The 19,472-nt window shown below is 35.5% G+C and overlaps 1 pseudogene; it reads left to right on the top strand.

Moving 5' to 3' along the window:
- The first annotated feature begins 1,314 nt into the window (after positions 1–1,314).
- Positions 1,315–2,216, top strand: LOC112670898 (zinc finger CCHC domain-containing protein 10-like; annotated as a pseudogene).
- The last annotated feature ends 17,256 nt before the right edge of the window (positions 2,217–19,472 follow it).

The following is a 19,472-nucleotide window of genomic DNA, read 5'->3' as shown; positions in this document are numbered from 1 at the left end:
TATGTTATCATTTTTTTTGCCTTCTCACCAAAATTCATGTAATTATTAAATTTATATTATACACTTATTTTTGAGAAAATTGCCAGACTTTTGTTTATTCATACTTTTGTCTTCCTTTTTCTTTTCTTTTTTTTTAAATTAAGATTTAGTTTATTTGAGAGAAAGTGAGAGCACGAGAGGGGGCAGGGGCAGAGGGAGAAGCCGATGCCCTGCTGAGCAGGGAGCCTGATGTGGGACTCAATCCCAGGACCCTTAGATCATAACGTGAGATGAAGGCAGATGCCTAACTGACTGAGCCACCTGGGCGCCCCTTGTCTTCCATCTTCTATTTACTTTTTCTTTATTTGCCGACTTTGGCAAAGAGAGCTTAAGATGACCAATTAACTATTAGATTTCAAATGAGAAGTTTTAGATAAGCTTAATTTAGTAACTAGCTCATTATTAAATGTCATATACTTGTGAAGATTGTCATTTAAAAATTCCCTGAAGTTAACACACATAAGTGTATAAATATGTTGTCCTGTATGTATTAAATGAAAATACATGTTTCTCCTATAGTTAATGTTTCTGACTCACCAGAAGTCAACCTGTGTGCACAGGCACACATATACCCATGTGCATATGATGTATGCATCGCCGGCGGTCATTATGCAGGTGGAGGGAGGGATCAAGGTAAAAGTTATATATGTATACAAATATATCTATGATTGACATTTAAGATACAATGGTAATAGTAATGTAAGGAAAACTAAGTACCGTAAGATTTAAAAATTATATTTTTTTCTGTGTTTTACAAGTTTGTAATAAAATAACTGTAGAGTTTGGAAGTATATTTCCTTTAAGAAAAATGCTCTTGGGGTGCCTGAATGGCTCAGTTGGGTAAGCATCTGCCTTTGGCTCCAGGGTCCTGAGATCAAGCCCTGCATCAGGCTCCCTGCTCCAGGGGGAGCCTGCTTCTACCTCTGCCTTTTTTTTTTTTTTGTCTCTCATGAATGAATAAATAAAATATTTTAAAAAAGAAAAAAAAAGCTCTTGTGATCAGTTTGTTATTTTTTTTTTGTTGAAGTAATCCAATATCTGAAAGGCCTCATACCCACCCAATAAAATATGGTGCCTCCTCTTGCATAAGAAGACATGGCCTGCTTGGGTAGTGGTGAAGTTGAGTGAAGTTGTATGGAATCATATTAATTAGCCAAATAACTAGAAAGTATATGAAGAGTGCTTATCATGTGTTTACTTAAAATATACTTATCCGACAGCAAATGACTGACTTAGATATGAACTGACTATAAAAGGGGATCAGGCCACGCTAAGATGGCAACTCCCATGCATCGGCTCATAGCTCAGAGACAAGCTGAAGCAAATGAACAGCATGTAAGATGTCAGAAATGCTTGGAATTTAGACACTGGACTTATGAATGCACCGGAAAAAGAAAATACCTGCATAGGCCTTCAAGGACAGCAGAACTAAAGAAAGCTTTAAAAGAAAAAGGAAACAGATTATTATTATTACTGCAACAAAGCATCAGAGAAACTAATGTAGAAAGGAAGACCAAGAGAAAAAGGTCTAAGAGTGTAACCAGTTCCAGCAGCAGTAGCAGCGACAGTTCAGCCAGTGGTTCTTCATCAGAAAAGTGAAGAAACCTCTCCATCCTCCTCCTCAGAGGACAGCGACACCACCCCACTGATGAAAGCTCCTCCAGTTCCTCATCTTCATCCTCCTCCACAACCTCTTCCTCCTCCTCTGATTCAGACTCAGATTCCAGCTCTTCCAGGAGCAGCAGCACCAGCACCAGCACAGAGAGCAGCTCTGAGGATGAACCACCAAAGAAGAAGAAAAAGAAATAGAATGCCATCTCTCTTGTACTGCTGGACTCAAAACACTAATGTGACTCTCGAAAGGGGATTTAGACTACATTAAGGCCATATAGGGTGACCAGTCGAAATTGCTGGAGTTCAAAAGTTTCTAAATGTTTTACATCAGAAGAGCATAAAGAGTATTAATGGATTATATATAAGACTTTTTTTATTTTAAGAGTAAATATTGGTTTTCTTTTTTATCTTTAATATATATCTCTAAAACTTAATCAAAGCTGAATCCAGTAAATCTGTTTTGGGGATGAGACTTCTCTTTTCTCCCTGTGAGATAAATGCCATCCTTTGTTATATGTTAGTGCTATGTACCAGACGTATTTTCAGGATAATGCATCAGAATATCTGGCAGTGAATTTCTAATGCTTTTGGCTGTATGTTATTATATAAGATTTAGTACATTGTTACTATAAAATTAGGAGTGTCCCTCTTAATAACTGTGCCCTATTTTTATATTTATGTTCGGAAAGTTATTCTTCTTGTCCTAAATGAAAAACTCAAGGAACCTGTTATTATATTCGTACTTTTTGGATGGTACAAATGTCAAGTTATTGTGTTATATCATCCATTTTCTTCTGGCTCTTAGAGTTACTCTTTTTTTTTTTTTTTTTTTTTTTTATTCAAGCCCAGTGCTGGGCTTGAACTCACAATCCTGTAATCAAGACTTGAGCTGAGATCAGGAGTCAAATGCTTAACTGAATGAGCCACCCAGGTATCCTGTAAAGTTGTTCTTTTTCTGAGAAAAATCAATCAGAAGAACCTAAAAAGGAACCCAAATTCTGAAACTACTTAGGAGTCTAATCTTGGTGCCTTTGATAAATTCTGTGTATTAGAAAAGAGTTATTTAATAGCCTAACTTAAGGAAAAGGATTTGTGTGTTGTTACGCTGTAAAGATAAGAGAGGAAAAAATAGGTACAAAGGTAATTATAACAGAGAATTAGGGCAATGTTGGTTGCCTTTTATTAAGTTTTTCTAAGCTTTCATAAGCATTGCCTTTTACCATTTTTGCAGTTGTGGTATGAGTTTATATGGCAGCTGGTCATATATGACATTCTACTGCATAAATATGAATGACTTGGACTAATCTGGTGTGTTTACATAGCATATACACTGTTGAAGTGTAGCATGAAAGATTAAAAAGAAATATTGCACAATGTTTCTTAAAAGTAAAATACTCTTCTGTGGTGAAATTATTTAGTTTCGTATGACATTCTGTGATGTCTTTTAAGCTTTTTGGAAAGAGGTATCATTTGTAGAAAAATCTTTATTTGGGCTAAATACGGGTTTGTAAAACTATGAATGTTGTCTTTTTATATTTTTATGAGAAAGTAGTAGAAAATTGCTTTTGAAAAAATGGGCTTCTATTTAAATGTTGAAATATATGCAATGTTGTAAGTTTAAGGAGCCTGTAAAAAAAGGGGGGGGGAGGATCAGAAACATGAAAATTGCTGTTGGCTGGAAAGAAGAGATAATTTCATAAATTTAATTTCATAAGTAGGATTTATAGAAAGTCTTTTTAGATTTCTTAAGAAACGATTGCTACCTGGGAAAGGGGGAAGTAATACAGTTCAAAGAAAGAAAACAAATTGATCAGATTATTGAAAAGTAGGCTCAAATAGGGACAGCTGGCTGGCTCAGCTGGTAGAGCATGCTACTCTTGATCTCAGGGTCATGAGTTTGAGTCCCACATTGGTCGTAGAGTTTACTTAAAAAAATTTCATTTAGGGGCACCTGGGTGACTCAGTTGGTTAAGCGTTCTACTCTTGATTTCAGCTCGGGTCATGATCTCAGGGTCATGAGACAGGAGTGTCATGTCAGGCTCCATACTCAGCGCCAAGTCAGCTTGAGATTCTCTCTTTCCGTCTCCCTCTACTCCTCCTTCTCCCTTCACTCTCACTTTCTATCACTCTGAAATGAATAAATAATCTTAAAAAATTAAAAAAAATAGGATCAGATGTTTGAGAGGTGAAATGTGGAGGCTCTTGAAAACTTCCCTCTTTCCCCTTTATCTACAGCCCTCTAGTTCTACAGCTTTCAACAAACAATAGGCTTAAAATTTGCAGTGTTGTCTACTTTCTAAGTTCACAATATGCCGCGATACTTAAAAGATCAAGCATTGCCCTGATACACACAAGCTATAAGAACATAATGATGTCTCTCTTGCTCTTTCAAATCTATTCTTTAACACAGAAATCTAAGAGCTTACATGACAGCTACTCAGGAGTTTTTGTTTTTGTTTTTGTTTTTAATGAGCTAGTACTAAATCTGTAGTCTTTTACTTCACAATTCAAACTAGAAAAATTTATCTTTGGTAAAAAAAACTATGATTTCTTCCGTAATGTTCCTTCAGGTGCCTTTTAATCTAATGGAACCATTTTGTAAACTTATTATAAAATGACAGTGAGTCTTCTCCAAGTTGAATTTCAAACACAAATACTTATGTATAGCTATACAGTGCATACATACACACGCATAAGTGTACACACACATGCACACTTCTTTATTATCTCAGAATAAAAATGCAAATGAATTTATTAGCCTAAGAGTGGCACCAAATGGAAATTTATGCACATACATTTAAAAAACAGAACCCTTGAAAATAAAGCAGTTGCAGCCTATTAATTTTCCTCTTTGACAGTTTTTTAAATTCCCCTAAAAAAATGAAACAGCATGAATACTGTCAATATATCACAACAGCCACATTAGGTTTTGTGATATACATCATAATATAAAGAGCACTATTAGAGCACAACCTGGGAACCATTAAATCATTCTAAATCACTGTTACATTCCATTAGTGTCAATGGTGAAACCACATAATAGGCTTTATTACAAACTTCACCTTGGTAGGCCATTGTCTCTAATAACCACTTCTCTATGATGTGGTATCATACCCAGAAATCCAGGGAGATAATAAAGGCTCCCTTATTTCTTTTTTATTGGATGGGTAAAGTTAAATTTAGCTGTAAGTAAAAAAAAATCCTGAAGCTTTGTTCACTAACTGCAAGTTGCTGCTATTTGGACAAAAAAAAAATTAGGCAGACTTGGGAAGAACAGTTTGAAATAAATTTAAAACCTGGCAATGCTGAGGCCAGGGTAGGCTGGGCAGTGCCAGCAATTACGATGTCATTTTTGAAATGCGGTTTAGTACATTTGTGCGCCTCTTTACACTTTTGTTCAGGAGCAGAGTATTGATTATAGAAACACTGTAAGTTTCAAACCTGCCCTTTCCCTCATTCTCCCCCGGTTTGAGCTGTACCCTTTTAAAAAGTCATTTGGGCACTTTGTTGAGGTGAGGCTGGTGAGGACTTCAGCTCAAACCGAGATCAATTTTCAGATGTTTCAGGGAGAATTGTTGTACAGTGTTCTGTGCCCCTCCTCTTTACAAATAGAACCATTTATTCCCCTCCCCCTACTATGAATTTCGTCCCAATTCCTTCACTGTTTCTTAGATAGACCTATGAATCTAATGCTCCCCACAAAGATTTCTATTACACCGTAGACACCTTTGTTATTGCTAAGCACATTTTAAGACAGAATGAAATAAGCGAAAATCAGATGCAGTTGCGTAGGTGAGTGATACTCTCATAAAAAAACAAATAATATATTATTTAATACATAACCAGAGCAAAGTCAAAATGCTTTATATTCTTTCTATATTAATCTTGATTAATTATAAAGTATTTAAACAATTACTGTTTATAAATAAGTGCATTTGTTTATGTAAAACAACAATCTGCCCTTTGGAAGTGAGCTTTGAATAAGGTTAATTCAGGTAATTGAAATAGATTATTACCCTAATGACTCAACTCTGCTTTTGGTTCATTCTTTAAGACTGGACCTAAAAAATATAAGTAATATTACCACATATATTCCTATAATAAGATGACGTCTTAACTTAGGAAGAGAAAGGGATAAGGCAAAGAGGAACAAGTAACGAATACATTAGAGAAAATAGAAATAAGTCACCAGGAGTTGAATACTTCTGAAGGATAAACAAAATTAGTAGTGAAAAATATGGTAGATGGAGTTTTATAAGAATTATCTAGGGCACCTGGGTGCCTCGGTGGTTGAGCATCTGCCTTCGGCTCAGGTTGTGACGCCGGGGTCCTGGGATGGAGTTTCGCATCGGGCTCCCTGCATGGAGCCTGCTTCTCCCTCTGCCTGTGTCTCTGCCTTTCTCTGTGTCTCTCATGAATAAATAAATGAAGTCTTAAAAAAGAATTACCTAATAAAAGGGACGGAAGAATAATAAATTTGGAAATGATAAAGTAGGTGAATGATAAAAATGGATGTATCTGATCTTGTACCCGGTAAAATCATTTAGAGAGGCCTTATGCCATGAAACTTCTTTAGATTTATCTATTAATAGTGAGGGTTGCTTACCCAAATCCGATTTACCAGATTGACATGAAAACATGTCTCTCCCTCCCTCCAGTTGTTCTCTTCCCTTTCTTTTCTGTTTTTTTCCTTCTTCCTCCCTCAGTCTCTGTCTCTCTACCCTCTTCTCTCCCTCTCCTTCTCTTATCTTTTCCCCTTCTGTCTCCCTCCCTCTTTCCCATCTTCAGTCCTGTCTCCCTCTCTTTAGCCCTCTTGTCCTCTCTTCCTCCTCCTTCCCTTCTTTTTCTTAATAGTCTTTCAGTGCTGGTCGATGCATAATATGCTTGAAAATAACAAAGCAGGAAAGTGTTAATATAGCACTCCATGGACGGAAAATTAAAAATAAAAACCTGAGGTATTAGGCTTTTTTTATGAGGGTTCGAACAGAAAGAAAGCATAAGTTTGATTTGCTGTCGTCTCTGTCGCCTAAAGAAAGTCTTTTAGCTAAAGCTCACCTCTGACCTTGTTTTCTACTTTCAGGGTATATTGTATTTCTCTTTTTTTGTTATATGTCTGGTTTGCAATGCTATTGATGTTCATAGGGAAGTGAGAGAATTGCTGTTTGAAAAGTCCATGCTCTACTTTATGAAGGCTAGCTTTATTTTCTATTTTTGTGATATTTTCTCTTTTTGCTCTTGAAAAAAAATCATGATAGAGGTCAACTCTTAAATACATTGGAAAACTTACCTGAGTAAAAATAACACCATTTTAGAATGATAGATGTTCACCTGCTTTGGGTTTTAATCTTCTTCTGATGTCAAATTGGCACATCTGACATTATCATCTCAGGATTGCAATTAAAATGTCATAAATAAACTGGTATCAGAATTAAATAAAAGAAAACATTATTAATTGTTTGTTTGTTTTGAAGCACTGACTTCAGGCTTCAAATGGTGAACACACTAGGTTTGGTTTGTTTCACAGTAACTAGACAGTGTAGATATGTCTTCCAGATCAAAGATTAAAAAAAATAAGGAAGTCAAACCATATATTATTGCTTCTTAATTTCATTTACCTTTTTGATACCAGAGAAAATTTTGCTGAAGGCTTAGTAGGGTTAAAAATCTACAGGGACTGCTTATCAGAGGCTTTGCCTAGTTCAGTTAGACATACATGGTGAATATTGGAAGATGTGGGAAAAACTTTGCCATAGGATTACATTATGGCTAATCTGATAGGATCAAAGAAGCCACTAATTTCTGAACATGTGAATAGAGTTTTTGTATTTTTTATGGACACTCTAGTTTTAAGAAACAATGTCTAAGGACTCTGGATTAATATGTAATTATAATTCCTGCATGAAAAAAACAAGAACAGCAATTCTGTTAAAGACTCTTTCATCAACCTGGTTTGTATTTTGGTACACTTTATTTGTTAAATACATGTAAATTAAGATTTTATAGTGCTGCTAAATCCTGAAATAACTTGCAGGTTGTGTAAAGATTTAGAAAAGCAGACTCTCCAGATTGGGCATCGGTAGATCAAATATAATTTTTTATAGTGACTGGCTTTAAGAGTGTAGTTTGATATTAATATATTTCTGGAGGTGGTTTAAGATATCACTTATTTATGAAAATAATTTCTTTTTGTGTGGGTGATTTTCTTTAAACTATCAGGTAAGTATAAGTGGATTTTCTTCATGGACATGATTAGTTCACATGATTTCCTTTACAAACCCTTATACATCAATGTGTGGAATATTTAGAAGTCTGTAACTTTTTTGAAATTATAACTACAGGCTGAAAGATTCTCTTAGAAGAAGACAGCCTGTAGTATTTCATTTGGTCCATTTATGACAGTATGTTAGAGAGCTGCCTGCTAAACCACAAATCTCTTGCTGTTAACTCACCGAGTCCTATAACCTTGAGCTATTCAGATTTCAGATGGCCAAGTGAAATGTCCCTGCCTTGCATTTATTAGTAAATACTGAGGCAGTTTAAGAGAACAGAATTATTGGAGTGCCACAATTATTGTAAACATGTGGACAGGTGAGGCTTACTTAAAATGAATGAGATAAGAAAAAAAATCATAGCTATGTCATATTTAGACTAAATACTAAGTATATTTTTCCTGTCCTCTGCTTTCTTCTCAGCGATCATTGTATAAGAAGTCCCATTCTTCTCTAATAAATTAATTGAAAGTACAGTTTTAAATAAGGAGTTCAGTTGAAAAAGGGAGAAGGAAGCCACATGAAGTAAGCATTTACTGAAGGCTTGCTAAACAGTAGACACTTTATTTTCTGTAAATATCTTACTGCCTAATGACTTTATGAGAAATTTTTAAAGTGAATAAACTAAGAAGCAGAGTTTTTCTTTCTCGAGGTGATATGACTAGGTCTTGAATTTAGATGTTATAATTGTAGTCACTTATGTGTAGTAACAGTGATTCCTGCTCAGGGAGTGATTCATCCATTGAGTCATTCGTTCACTCAATTTTATTAAGGATCTATAATGACAGATACTTTGCCAGTCTCAGAAGACAGGACCATGAATAGAACTCAGTCCCAGTCCTTGTGATTAACATCTTCTACTGGGGGGCGGGGAGAGGCACACACACACAAAACTCAGTTTTGTAGAATAGATGCAATGATGGAGGCTCGTGGCACTGTGCTATAGTATATTTAGGGGGGCGGTCTTATGTACATTGTAGGAGAAGGGAGTAAAATTTTTTTCAGAAGAAGGAATCCCTGTGCTGAGCACTACATGAGACGTTAGTTTGGCAAAACTGTGGATCAGACAAAAGCAACCACGTAATAGTAAGAGCCCCACAGGAGCAGGGACCATCAAGAATTTGAGTGTGATTTGATTTTTCTACTGTGAATATCAAGTTAGTTAGGACCTTTGACTGTATTTTAACATAAGTGTAAAGGGAGCAACTGAAATGATCATGGCCGATTTTTATTTTAAAAAGATCCCTTCTGCTGCATGTGGAGAGTCAATTACAGAAGAGGCCATGGTGGACGCAGGGAGACTAGTTAGAGCTATTATACTGATCCAGGTGACAGAAGTAGAAAGATTCTAGAATAGATTTTGAAAGTAGCATAGAAAGAATTAATTTACATAGATTATATGTGGACAGTAAGGAAAAGCGCAAAAGAAGATGAGTTACATCAGTGTATGTTTGGAGACATAAACACTAAAATGACTAAGTTGCAGCAGTCTTTTGAAATTATAGTTTTTAGAAGTATCCCAATTTTTACTTACCAGAAGAGTGAGACAACGTAGAAACTTCTGTGATAACAATTTGAAGAGCTGAGTTATACTAAGATTCATTTCTAAGGCTGTCATGTTGATTTGATTTTCTGTGAGTTGAGATGTGATTCAGAAAGGTCTGTATTAATCTGTTGACCACACATGAAAAAAGGATGTCTCTTGAACAAATAGTGCAGGCAAACTGGATATCCGCATGCAAAAGGTATGAATTTGGACCCTTTTCTTACTCCATATACACAAGTCAACTCAAAATGGATTAAATACTTAAATGTAAGACTTGAAACCATAAAAAATCCTGGAGGAAAACACACAGGAAAAGCTTTCTGACATTGGTCTTGGAAATTATTTCTTAGATTTGACACCAAAAGCACAGGCAACAAAATCAGAAATAGACCAGTGGAACTAAATCAGGCAAACGAACAACTAATCATTAAATCAGTCAATCTGTAATTTGTTTTTATCTCTGCTGATTGGCAAAGCAAGTTTCAAAGCCAGCTCACATATAACAGGAGCTTCACGTACACTATTGGTGAAGTCTTATGACCACTACTGTCCTTTCCCATAGCAGCCTTACAGCTGGTTGGAAAGGGGAGAAAAACATGCAGAAATGCAATTGTCAACCAAGTCAGTATACAATAATTGGTTCAATTTATTGAACATCTATTATATGGGCCTATATCAAACTGAAAAGCTTATGTACAGCAAGAGAATCAACAAAATGAAAAGGCAACTTATGGGAGAATGGGAGGAAATAATTTGCAATCCTTAAAATCTGGTAAGGGTTAATATCCATAATATATAAAGAACTCATACAATTCAATAGGAAAAAATACAAATAACCCAATTTTAAAAATGGACAAAGAAACTCCACTGACATTTCTTCAACGAAGATATACAGATGGTCAATAAGCATATGAAAAAATGCTCAGCATCACTAATTGTCAGAGAAATGCACATCAAAGCCAAAATGAGGTATCATCACATCACATTTGTTTAGAATGACTTAAGAAACACAAAACGAAACAAAAGACAAGTATTGACAAGTGTCTGGAAAATTTGAAACTCTTACATGCTGTTGGTGGGAATGCAGAATGATGCAATGCTATGGAAAATAGGAGATTCCTCAAAAAATAAATAAATAAAAAACGAGACTGTTAAATGATCCTGTGATCCCACCTTTGGGCATTTTTATAATGGAATTGAAATCTTGATCTCAGAGGGGTATTAGCCCTTCCACGTTCATTGTAGCACTATTCATAAGATCCAAGATATGGAAACAATCTAACTGTCCAGTGAATTAATTGATTTAAAAATGTGATATACACACACAGTGGAATGTTACTTATCCCTGAAAAAAGAAAGAAATCTTGCAATATGCAACCAGATGGGTGAACCTAAAAGACCCCGTGCTAGGTGAAATAACCAGTCATGGAAACACAAATACTGCGTGGTTCCACTTACATGACTATCTAAAATAGACTCATAGAAGCAAAAAAGCAGAAAGGTGGTTGCCGGGGTATGAGTGTGGGAGCATGGGTAAAGGGGAGTTGCTAACTAACTGGTATGAAATTTCAGTTCTGCAAAATGAGTAAGTTCTAGAGATACACTGTACAGCATTGTGCCTGGAGATAATAATGCTGTATTGTACACCTTAAAAAAAACCCATTAAGAGAATAAATCTCATATTTTTACCACAATAAAATAAAATTAAAAGAAAATTCTGATGAGGTCATGATTATTTAATGTTCAATTAAAGAGCACGATGGGAGTTGTAGTTTTTAGTATTATTCATATGTGGTTTGTGTGGTGTTACCTAGCCTTGCAAAATCCCACTCACCTGTCAAAAATATTATTTGCTCCAGGCAAATGGTTGAATGCAATTCTGTAAGACTGATCCACATAGAGCAGTGGGTGACAACCAGTTGCAATTTATAATTTCTAGGAAATAGCACTACAACCACAGGTCTCCTGCTCTCTCCCTATACAAAATGTTCAGGCATATTCATAAGGTTTTTGGTTATATAGCGAAGTTACCAGCAGGTAAATAATCATCACACACTGAGCATCATTGTAGGTGTTAATAGTGGTTGTCAGGGCACGTACAGTGTGCACAAAATATACCCAGAGAAATTATATACACAGGCTAAGTCTGAATCCAACTCAGAAGTAGATATTTCTGGAGATATGGATAGTTAAGGAGATTTAAAAAATACTTAGGATGACAATTCAATGCTGGATCGTAGTTTATGCTTTTATTCTTCCTGAGAATAAGCAGTGATAAGTGGAAAAATCTCAAACCAAAGCAAACTCATCTTTAAACGATGAAGTCAAAACAAAAAAACAATGATGATCAAAAGCCTTGGTGACCACTAAACAAGTTACAGTTTGTCCCCCCGATTGAGGCTGTGATGGGCTTTACTTGCCATTAGGGGGGAGATTAAGTGCCAGTGGTTTGGACTTAAGTTAATTATACACTGAAATCCTTTCAGTATATCACAGAAGCCAGGCTTTTGCCTTTGAATATCTGTATCGTGACTCTTTGGATTGCTTATGGTTATTTCCCTTGACAACCCAAACCTGAACATTAAATCCCATTGGCAACAACTATCTGTCAAGAGCAAAAAATAAATAAAAAAAATAAAAAATAAATAAGATTTGTGTATTTAGTTTTCATTATAGAAGTGCTTGTAGTTGAAAAAATATGTACCTGTCAAGTTTTCAACATCTCGCTGGGGATGCAATGCTGTTGTGATTTCAGAACCTGGCTGACAAATTCACATTTCAGTAGTAAAGACAAATCAAGGGTTTTTCTCTCCCCCCACCAACCCCTTTTTTAATTCTTTCTTCTTGCCGCTTTGACAGTCATACATAACAATTTGAGACCTAAGTGCCACTTTGATGCACTATTCCATTATTAAGTGGCACAGTCACTATAAGAATAGATGACGGGCCTGTACTCAAGGCAATGTGAATTAAACAGCTTTCTACAATAGGGAAACGGAATGGTCCAAGGAATTCTGAAATATTAAAAAAAAAATTAAAACTGTGTTTCAGAAACATCAAAGTATGTAATTTAAAATAATCTCAGGTAGTAGATGGCAAACTATGGAAAACAAAATATTTTTTTTTAGCAGAATTGTTAAAGTTTAGAGGAAACATTAAATACATCTGCAAACATCCAGAAACCCATAATTACTAATTTCAAATACAATTGTTGAAGGGTCTTAGGAGGAAGAAAAAGCAGTGAGAACCTATGCAGACTTTTAGATAGGAAGAAATGAACGTTTATTATATGACAGTAATTTTACACCGTATTAATAGAGGAGTGTCCTTAAGAGTATTTCTTTAAACCTAAAAGGTGGAGTTTCCACTAAAGTAATATTGACTTAAAGTACTTAAATTAATTCTTTTGTCAATATCTCTTCAGTAAATCAATACACCTAGAATTAAACAACAGTTTTTTGCCAGAAGGCAGGCTAATCTTGGTAATTTTTAGTTACAATTCATTAAGCCATTGGTCACTATTAGGGGGAAGAAAAAGGCAGCAAGAATTTTATAATAATGCCGAAGAATAGAAGTTTAATATTTCCTCAGAGGTTCCTCTTTTTCAACCCAGGGAATAAAAAAAAGTCAGAAGCTACAGTTGGGACTCCCTATTATATTTTTGCCAACAAAATTAAGTGACCACTTTTTCTAAAAACATAGAAAAATAAAATTTTAATGCTTATTGCCCTCCAGAATGTAATGGGTCACAAAATATATTTTTGCATAAGGTCATTAAAGGCAAGGTAATTATTTTACAAACACTGATCCTGTGATATGTCCCAGGGGAAAATGCAACAAGAATTGAAAATTCTGTTAATCCATACAGTTCTGAAATATTTGCTATAATACTTACCTCTTTATAGTTATGACAACTCAATCAAACTGATGAATATTTGAATTCTAATTTCAGTGCTTAGTACTCCAAATCTGTTTTTTTCTTTCTTATTCTTCTGCATTTTCAGAGACAAAATTGAATTATTCCTTTATCCTCTTTAGTAATCCCACAGAGCAAGAAAAAAATACATCAAGGATAAAGGCGTGTTTCATACCTTTTATAGGGTGATGGTAGAGAGGTATGGCTCTGTGAAACAACAGTCAAAAGTAAATATATTGTTTCTGATGTACTCGAGACTGAGTTGTTTAAGAAGGAAAGAAAGAAAAAAATCAGTTTCATCAGTTTCCCACTTTACACTTCTGAAGTGCTAAAGGAGTTAAAAAAGAAAAAAGGAGAGAGGAAAAGTAATTATGGGAAATAAAATAAGAATTTTCTTAGTTACAAGTCCTGGCCCTTTGCTGATTGCAGTAAATTATAAATTATGCAGTCAATGTAGGCCAACAAAAGAAGACATCTTCAAATCTCAGTCAAAGGTAATTACTTAAGTCGGCTGAATGTTCTCTTTTCATAGAGTGTGATCTCTCTCTGACAGCTCACACTGACAGATGACCTTCTCGGCAACGTTCTTATCCTTCGGATCATGAGCAGTGTGCCTCTCTCCCTGAATATCTCTATATATTTGTGACACTAAGCTTTCAAATACAGCTATTGACAAATCAGAACATCAGTCTAAGTGCTGGTCTTCCTATCACTCACAATAAAGTAGCTATCACTTGTGGTGGTGTAGAGCAAGCACATCTCTGAAAAATGAGTTCTCACCAAGTGCTAATTTGACACAGCTCGCTTGCCTTCCCATAATTGCTCTGTCATTGTCAGTTGGCAGTTCGGGCTCATTCCTGGAAGCTGTGCCGTACAATTGGATACAATTACTCCCATTTACCACCACTATTATGCCACTGATGTTGCCCAGTCCGCATATTGACATGCCTCATTAAACCTGGATGCGGGCCATTAATGAACATTGTTAGCATTTCTCTTAAACTTTTTTGCCTCTAATAAACAGTCAGTGTTCCATGAAGGAGCACTGCCATCCTTGTGATATGATATTTATTATCTTATGGGGGAAGGGAACTCTGCAAATGGAAACTATCCAGATGCTGAGAGGGAGATATACAGTTAGATCAGTGGAGAATAGCGCTGATAAGTGGGGCCTTTCTCTGCCAGGAGCATCCTAACCATTAACCAAGTGACCTCTTCTATCCAAAAGAAGACGGGCAGGATAAACATGAACACCCCAGAAGTACCCACATCACAGCAGGCTTCTCAAGGTTGCATCATTGCCAACACCTCTCTCTAGCCCTCTCCTACCCCCAGGTGGTGCTATGTGCCATGATAAAGATAATTTTGCCCTGGGTCTTCAATCCATTATGTCCAGCTAACTTCAACGTGCATTTTTATTCAGAGATAATTATGTGTTGATCAGAGAAGTCAGCGGCTGTCACCCATATAGCAGGCACACCTGCGGTGTGACATAGGTGGTAACGATGGCATGCTCTTGAGCTGTCATGACACGGACAGGGACTTTATTATGTATATGTCATCATTTCTCTTAAGAAAATTATACTTCCCCACACAATGGTAATAATGAGCCTTTACAACACTCCCATAAACCTCATTTGCAGTTTTATTCTTGACCTTCATTAACTATATACTAAATATACAGAAACACCTATAAATACACAGTATGTTTTGCGTCTCTATACGTAAGTTTATATCAAGCCGAGGGTGAGATATCAAGTTGGAAATACAGAGCTTTAATTAAAAACTTAAGATCTCTTAAATGGAGAGTAATCGAGCCGTTTTGGCATTGTTAACTTTTCTACAATTATGATAAGAAAATAAATATTTATACAGGTGAAGATATTTGTTGAACAGTTATATGAGTGCTACTAAAATGGACTTTACTGGATTAACTAGTGCTAAGTTGTCGTATATATTTTATAATTAAATTTACATAATAAAACTAAAGAGAAGATCTTCATGTAGATAAGATTGACTTCTAAACCTGTATGCATATATTTTTTAAATAAAATTTCCTATCAAGTCAGTCAGTGGTAATAATTGAGCTGACTCTGAGGCATATAGAAAACAGGCAATTTTATTTTAGTAGAAAACCTTGCTCATAGCATATAGAATTAATGTATGTATTTTTTAACAGATGACGTGTAATTAGTCTGAGCTCATTTTTGGATAAGGTGATCCGTTACAAAAAAAAAAAAAGAAAAAAAAAGGTGATCCATTATATTGAAGATCTATAAAGTAATGGTTAAGGGATAATTAAGAAATGTTTTCCTTCTATCCGCAAATCCTTTACTCTTACAGACTTGGGAAGTTTGGAGGAGGACATTGCGTAACCTCCATGATCCTAGATAATTGAGAGTTTTTAACCCTTAACACCTGGCTTAAGATCACCTTTGTACCGATTTCTTTTAATAAAAACAGGGGTCTCCCTCTCTTTTTAGCTAAAAAATGTCATCTGTAACAATTTGCAGGATATGCTGAGCCCTAACTCTCTCCCTCCACCCCCCAGATTATTTGGCTAAAGCAGATATTTGTTTATTGGTAGTTAGTATTTTCCAGACATCATCACAGGCCTTCTTTGTATTATTTCATTTGATCCTCAATTAACTTGATGAATTAGAGGCTATTATCCTCATATAAGAGAATATGCTGAGGAATGGAGATACTAAATAACTCTGCTGAGGTCACAGAGTTTTCCACAGAGGCAGGATTTAAACCCAGGGCCGATGACTCCAGGTACCATATCCTTAACTCGACATGGTCTCTCAAATGACTGGTGTTTCTGTGTTTAAAATGGCAGGTCATTTAGATTCCTTTACTTCCACAGGATTAATTTTGAAATTTACTGTTTTGGGATTATGAAAGCATTATGAAAATCTAGACTTAATTAGATTATATTCTATAACTTTTAATATTGGAGGTTATTGTGTATTTTGGTTGGCACATACAAATGCAAAGTAAAATAATTAAACATTTCTGATTTGGATAGATTCCATTTCAGAAATGGAAACGTCATTGAGAATGAGAGAAATCAAAATTGGTCTAGTTTCTTCTGATGTAGTAACTTTTTTATGTTATTTGCAAAAAGGAGGTAACATGTTTATATATAGTCCATTTTTTAAAAAAAATTCAATGTCTAATCTGAGTCAGTTGACCTTTTGTGTTTTATTTGCTGAGCCTTTCTTTTTTTTTTTTTTTTTTTTTTTTTTTTTTGCTGAGCCTTTCAAAATGTTTCAAGAGCAGTGATTTTTCCTGTGATGTGGACACCTCACTTTCTCACTTTCATGGAACAGGGCTAAGAGCTCCAACTCATCTTCTAATTTGCTAGTTTGCAAGTGGGAATAGTTGCTTGTAATCTAGTAAACTCTATTCCCCACCCCTCAACATTGGATCATTTTTCTGCGGGTTAACTAAAGCCAACAAATAATCTTGAGTGAAAAAGGAAATGTTTAAGAATTTCTTTGGTTAGTTTTTGTTTTTTGGTAAAGGGGGGGCTCTGTGACTTTAATTGCCTTCAGTATGGATCTGTCAACATAACCCTAGAAGTATTACTGTAGGAAATAACTGGGCTTGTAAATCATTTTAATTAATATTAAGCACAATATTGTCTTGGTTTTTTGCTTCCTGATGTTCAAAAAGTGTGGTAGTAGAAGGAGGGATGGTGAGATGGGCCAGCCAAGTAAACACAGTGCGTGTTTTAATTTTATCAAAGTGAAGGATTACATCGTCTGCTTGTGTTTTTCCCTTGTATACTTCCCTTAATACTATGGAAGTGAGAGATGAACTCTAGTTGGCAACCAGAATGGTTGATGTGCAGGATAAATGGAACTGGAGCAGAAGAGATTATAAGATCAGTGCATAGAGAAAAACATTTATCTGACTGAGTCGGTGATAGAAATGACTTAGGAGTTTGGCTTAGCTAGTTTTAAGCTATAGTACTTAGACCTAAGTAGTTACAGAGAGGTATGTTTTATAATCATGTTGTTATTTGGGGAGAAATTTTTTTCCTTTTTCCTTCAATGAAATATTTTAATGATTTACATTCATTCATTGAAAAAATGTTATACCTGTGTGCACATAAGTACCAGGCACTGTTCTGGGATTAGGGATACATCAATAAACAGAAGAGATAAGAACCTCTGTCTGCAAGGAACTTACATCCTAGTGGTTAGAGATAGACAATAAATAATACAAGTAAATAAGAGCAATTAAAGCAGGCAACGGCCATAGGATGGATTGGAGAAGGATTAGAGTTCTAAGCAGGGGGAAGTTCTCACTGCGAGATTGACATTGGATCAAAGATCTGCAGGAGGGAACACTTCCTTTAGGAAGGAACATATACATATCCTGGAAACTAGTGTTCCCTGAAGAAGCAATAGCCCTGAGGGCCATGAGGCAGGAAGGGCATGACTGCTGTGTGCAGGGAAGAGACAGAAAACCAATGAGACACAAGGCGGGTAATGCTCGTAAGCGAAGCAGGAGAGGTGGTGGTTTGAAAGTACAGTAGCAGCGTGCTGTTCTAACAATTGAATCATTGGTTTTCCATTTCCCTTTTAGAAGTGCTAACGTCATGCCCCTCTTATCTCAAACAGAATTGGAGATCATCATGCCTGAAACAGGCAGCACAGATTCTTACTGGGTTCTAGAAACAGGAATCTTGATATTGGGCGATGAATCCAGCAGAATTTTTTTTTTCTTTCTGCAAACACTGTGTTAGAGAAGGACTGCATTGTTGATCTGTTCAGCATGTTACTGTGTTGCCCAAATCTCCAAACAACATTTGCAGATTGGCGATGGTTTATGAATTTATATTTTCCCTCAGAGATTAATTTAGCTGGCAGAATTAAAGACATTTGAGACTAATTTTGCAAAATTTTTGTTTTCTTACAGTATATTGAGCAGAGATTTTCTGTGAAGCAGAGAAAAAATGTTAATAAACATATTATGTCCATGGATCTCCCATCATTCGCTTGTGTTATATACGCATGAAACACAGTCTGCCCTATTGTACTAATTGTCTTAAGACTTAGTTACGTATTTTCTTGCCTTTTTCACTCTATATGGTTAATAATTATTATAAACTAGTTGTTCTAATACATGTTGCATGTATTTAACTTACTTAATACATATATGTTACACTATTATTTTAAACACTGGTATTTATTAAATACGTATGTATTTGTTTTGAAACACATTCTGACTCATTATTTATATGGGTGCTTCCTGTATCATTATTTCATCTATGATTTCTAATGATTTCCTACAAGGTGCTGTCAATTTTATACATCTTATAATATTTAAACTTTTGATTCAGTAAATAAGAGCTCAAAACATGGAAAAATAATTGCTAATACTTTTATTATTATTATTATTATTATTATTATTATTTTATTTATTCATTCATGAGAGACACAGCGAGGCTGAGACCCAGGCAGAGGGAGAAGCAGGCTTCATGCAGGGAGCCCGACACGGGACTCGATCCTGGGTCTCCAGGATCAGGCCCTGGGCTGAAGGCGGCGCTAAACCACTGGGCCACCCGGGCTGCCCTAATTGCTAATTCTTATGATCATATTTATATACTGTATTATGGTTCAAATACATGACTCATACGGTTCAATGCAAAGAAATCGGATGTTTTAGGGCACTACCTGCCAGTCATATTTTATTACATTTATAAAGTACCTGGATGATCTTGACATATCAACTGGATGTTGCCCATTCATTAACTGGAATAATCACATAAAAGTAGTAAAATTTGAACTCTAAGTAAATGTACAAATCAGTTATAATAAGAAAAGGTAATAACACAAAACAGTAGATCTTTTTATATATATAGAATGCCTTATAATCTGTAAGGTTTTTCCTGTTGTGCTCATAATAGAAATGATTTGTGATTGTTTAGGTTGTAGTCTCTAATCACAAACTTGTCTCTGTGGAGAATGAAACACTTAGGAACCCAGTTCTGCTCCAGCAGTGAAGACAGTATGAAGCTGTTTATAAAAATTTAGCACATGGCTCTCTGCTCTTTCCCATTTGACAGATAGCT

The sequence above is a fragment of the Canis lupus genome, chromosome 14 (genome assembly GCF_003254725.2).
Source record: "Canis lupus dingo isolate Sandy chromosome 14, ASM325472v2, whole genome shotgun sequence".
Lineage (NCBI taxonomy): Eukaryota > Metazoa > Chordata > Mammalia > Carnivora > Canidae > Canis > Canis lupus.
Note: the sequence above shows the minus strand (reverse complement) of the source record. Positions and strands in the feature narration are given on the sequence as shown.